This window comes from Vigna unguiculata, chromosome 11 (assembly GCF_037176805.1).
Source record: "Vigna unguiculata cultivar grain cowpea cultivar isolate G323 ecotype 2 chromosome 11, ASM3717680v1, whole genome shotgun sequence".
Lineage (NCBI taxonomy): Eukaryota > Viridiplantae > Streptophyta > Magnoliopsida > Fabales > Fabaceae > Vigna > Vigna unguiculata.
Genome location: NC_140802.1, coordinates 2,006,981 through 2,012,485, shown reverse-complemented (window position 1 = coordinate 2,012,485; position 5,505 = coordinate 2,006,981). Strand labels below are relative to the sequence as shown.

Sequence of the window (5,505 nt, the reverse complement as noted above, 5' to 3'; positions counted from 1 at the left end):
CTATATTAAATGGACGTAATTTTAGTATTATTAAACATAATATATAGTTAAGTTGACTACGTAATTAAATATTATTTTTTTATTCGTTAAACATCGTAGCTTTATTAACATTTTGTTTAAAATATCATTTTATTAAACGTAATAAACAGTCAAATTAAACAAGATTATTTTCAATAAATTTAATATAATTATATATAGCTCATTAAATGTAGCTTTGATCAATTGAGAAGTTGAATAGAAATGGTATTCATTAATAGAAATATTTATTTAAATTAAATTATATGTTGAATACTCCTATAAGTTTCTCTTCTCTTTTCTTTTAGACTTGAAACTCCAATTATCTTCCACACGAAGATAATAAAAAATAATAAAATTATTAAGAAAAATAAATAAAAATTTTTTTTATAATTGTAAATAATATTATTTGTTTTATTAATAACTTTTTATTATAGATAATTATTTTACTTTAAAAAATAGTCATTCTAAATAATAAAATCGATAAAGTAATTATAATTTAAAAAATAATTCAAGATAAAATTTAGAAAAAAAAATAATATACACGGAAAGAAAGAATTATCTTTATATAATATATAGTATATAAATATAAATAAACTTTAAAATTTAATAATTTTAATGTGACTTTAACTTTTATACATAAAACTCAATTAGATGCGACCTTGAAAACGCAAAAGCAACCGAGTAATTCAATGATAACGCAAGAAAATATTTATATACTATGATATTATAATTAAATTGGTTCTAATCTACTTTCTTAGAAAACAACAACGAGGTTACTCTCAAACATGACATTTCAATCAATCCGCGTCCATAATTTCAATTGTTGTCAAATTTGTTCTCACACACACTTCTACAAACGTTGAAAATATCACTAGAATCTTATAAATTGTCACTGGGAATGTGCTAATAGTTACAAATTTGAAGACTTTGATGATAACAACAATGTCACATTCCTCAACCCTAGTTCTTCTTCTTCTTCTGTCTCTTCACAGCATCACTTTCTCAGAGGCTCTCAAAGGAGGGTTCAGTGTGGAAATCATCCACCGTGACTCATCAAAATCACCCTTTTACAGTTCCACAGAGACCCAATTCCAACGAGTCGCTAATGCAGTGCGTCGTTCCATTAATCGTGCCAATCATTTCAACAAGAACACACCTAAGACCAATTTAACACAAAACGATGGTGAGTACCTTCTGAGCTATTCAATCGGAACACCACCGTTTCATGTTTATGGGATTGCTGATACAGGAAGTGACATGATTTGGTTGCAGTGTAAACCTTGTAAAACCTGTTACAACCAAACCACACCAATGTTTGATCCTTCAAAATCCAGCACATACACAACCCTTCCTTACTCTTCCAAAACATGTAAATCAGTGCAAGATACCTCTGCAGGTGGAGACAATTGTGAATATACCATTTCCTATGGTGATGGGTCACTGTCACAAGGGGATCTTAGTGTGGAGACCCTCACTTTAGACTCCACCAATGGCTCTTCAATCCAATTTCCCAGAACTGTGATAGGATGTGGAAGAAACAACACTGTGTCCTTTGAGGGAAAGGGCTCTGGTGTAGTTGGCCTTGGGAGAGGACCTGTGTCCTTTATATCTCAATTGGGTTCTTCAATTGGTGGAAAATTTTCCTACTGTTTGGCACCAATGACTAATGCTTCTAGCAGACTCAATTTTGGAGATGCTGCAGTGGTTTCTGGGAAAGGGACTGTGTCAACTCCAATACTCTCACTTGGACCAGTATTTTACTACCTAACATTGGAAGCATTCAGTGTGGGAAACAAGAGAATAGGGTTTGGAAGATCTGAATCTGAATCTGAATCTGATGGAGAGGGAAACATCATAATTGACTCAGGTACAACACTCACTCTTTTGCCAGAAAATGTTTACTCAAAGTTGGAATCAGCAGTGGCAGATGCAATTGAATTGGATCGTGTGAAGGATCCAACTAAGCAGTTGAGCCTCTGCTATGAAAGCAGTTTTGGTGATCTGAATGCACCAGTGATTATGGCACATTTTAGAGGTGCAGATGTGAAGTTGAATGCTGTGAACACATTTGTTGAAGTGGAAGAAGGAGTAGTGTGCTTGGCTTTCATGTCAAGTAAACTTGGTGCCATCTTTGGGAATTTGGCTCAGATAAACCTTCTGGTTGGCTATGACCTAGAAAAGAAAATAGTCTCCTTTAAACCCAAAGACTGTACTAACCAGTGATTGTTATTGCTTGTTTTACTCAGTGGATTAAAAATAAAACATATATATATTTTTTAGCTATTTTAGTTCCATTTTATTATTGATATAACAGATGATTGAGAGAAAACAAAAATGTGTTGAGATTCTTTGCCTACGAATGAACATATTAAAGGAGGTGTTTTTAATTTGCCCAGATGGGTTTAGAGGCATTTTCTATCAGAAAAAACACAGCATTATAGGGCTTAAATTTGTACATCTATTTCCAGGTTTGAATTCCAATGTCATAACTCTTAAACCTAAAGCTGATTTATGTTAATACAATCTCTGGTTTTAGATGTATTAACTTGGCTAATTCTCTGTTTAAAATCATCTTCACAGTCTTGGCTGATAGGCTTGTTAGTATCATTACAATTGTAGGTATTAATCAAAATGATATTATGAAAGGCACTGATATAAGGGATTGTACTATGGTTGCTTCAAAAGCTATTGATAGTATCATTATGGAATGAATGTGATCTTTCTTAAAGCTATTGATAGTATCATTATGGAATGAATGTGATCTTTCTTATACAATCTGCTTCTTATTTGTAATCTTTGGTTTTATTTTTTTTGATAATTGTGAGATATTATTTTATGTGAAAAATGATGAAAAAAATTCATAGCATTTATTTTTATTATTATTGTTTATGAATTGAGATAATCCCATTATCTCCAATTAATATGTGTTCTGATAAAAAAAAATATGATGGAATGAATGTACTTCCACACATTATTAAGTACCATTTGTTTATAATTGTTTATATTAATATATGAATGTGCTTCCACATTGATATTCCAAGAATTAGAAGTATTTTGTAAATATGCTATACATGTTAAATAGAAAACAAGAAAGGATATTGGTGTATCCAATAAACCAAAGCAAAATTAAAATTTCATCTTTTCCACCTATGGTAAAATATTACCACGTATAAATGTTTAGATAGCCCAGGAAATTTAAAGAAAATAGAAGGTATAGTGTGAAAAATCTTTAAGTACTAATAAATAATTCTTTTAATAACTTCCTATTTTTAGTTGTACATATTTTATTATTGAATTTAATTTTATGAACATAATTTATTTTATTATTTATGAAAAATACTTATGACAAATAAAAACTGTTGTCAAATACTATAGAATATTAATATTATAAAAAATAATAAAACAATATTCTGTATTATTTCCTTTTATTAATTTTTTATAACTACCATATAAATTATAATAATAAATTTTTATTTCAATGATTATTATAAAATCTAACTTTTTTTATTATCATAATAAAAACTAGTTACATCATTTTATATTTCCACCAATTATATGATATTTAATTTTAGTCGTTGAAGCTTATATTTAATTATTGCATTGAACAAAATTCTACATTTTAACATGATTTCTAAATTTAAAAAACTTCTCTTGACTGTCTAGGTGTATTCTGAACCTCTAGATTAATTTTCAAATTTATATAAAATTATTTTTTAAATATTTTTTTCGGTTTCAAAATAACCTAAGGCAGTTTTAAGTATAAAAGAGTTTCAAGTTTGTCTTCTACACTTTATAAGAAAAAAAAAGAAAAGACATGTTTATTGAACACAATTATACAAGTTATAATGTTTCATACTACACTCATTATAAATAATTTTAAATTTTTTAAACTTTATATGATGTTGTTACTTTAAAAATAACTTTGTCTTTAATTGAACGAATCATCTTCAGTAAATAAGGAAAATTTAGAAAATATATACGTATAATATTTAAAATAAAAAATATTAGATTAAAATAATTACAAATCGATATGAAAACATTACTTCGTTTTTTTTAACAACCAAAAACCGATACTAACTAATAAATAGTGATAAATTAGGCGGTGTTTTACAAATATATGGATATTAATTCATTATTGTTAGTTTTCAAAAGCTAAATTGCTTGTAATGTTTGATGAGTCAACGTAAATTCATCACTATTTTTTAAGTTCATTTTTAATTAAAACATTTTAGTTTCAATTATACTAACCAACGTTTTTATATTAAATTTTAATTAATTTAATATTAATTTAGAAAATGTTAAATAAATTTTACTTTTAATATTAATTTAATTTACGTTAACATAACTGGTGCTAATAATAAGAACTTCAAATAAAAAAGTTAAGTTGTATAATGTCTTTATCTTTAATAAAAACTAGTATACTGACCCGTGCGTACGCACGGGACATATATTTGTTTTATTTTGTATATTAAATAATAAAATAGTGAAAGTATTATGTAATGAAATATTATGAAAATTAAGTTATGTTATTGTAAATGTTGTTATTCAAGTAATGAAATAGTAAATTTAAGTGATGCAATAATAATTTCAATTTTAAATATAATAAATAGAATTGATATTGCAATATAATATAATTAATTGAGCGGACATTTTTTTACTTTTTTTTTTTATTTTTAAATTTTTTAGAATAATAATATAATTGCTATTATATTTATTTAACCATTAAAAATACTAATAATAATATTAATATAAATTATAAATTATAAAAATTTAAAAGATTAAAACTCTATTTAACAAAAGTATTTACTATAACAACATTTTCTATAATTAAAAAAAAGCACACTTATAATAATAACACCATTATAAATAGTAATAATAATAATAATAATATCAATAATAATAATAATAATAATATTTATGTTATAAATATTAATATTAATATTAATATTAATATTAATGCTAACACTAAGGCTAATGTCAACTATAATAATTTATAATTATATATAAAGATATACATTAATAACAAAACAAATAAAAATGACAAGTAATTGAAATACGATCCTGTAGTAAATTAATTTAAGATGTGTGTCTAACTATAATAATAATAATAACAATAATAATAATAATAATAATAGTAATAATAATAATAATAATAATAATAATACCATTATAATAATATCTCGTAGTGATAAAAATAATAATAATACAATAACTACATATATAAAGATATATATACATACATATATATATATATATATATATATATATATATATATTTGTTGTGTCCTCTTTTGTTTATATAATTTTATCCTCTTAATTATTATGTTTTAAATTAAAATAGTTATTCACAATAAAAATTATTTGTCTATTTTATCATTTTAATAATTTTAGTAACTATTTTTATAATTCAAATAATTACACAAATATAAAAATAAAATGAACAACAAAACAAATAAAAGGTGCAAGTAATTGAGATATGATCCCGTA

General features: G+C 25.0%; 1 pseudogene; it reads left to right on the top strand.

The window, feature by feature from the left end:
* Positions 1 to 803: 803 nt before the first annotated feature.
* Positions 804 to 2,299, top strand: LOC114170514 (aspartic proteinase CDR1 pseudogene; annotated as a pseudogene).
* The last annotated feature ends 3,206 nt before the right edge of the window (positions 2,300 to 5,505 follow it).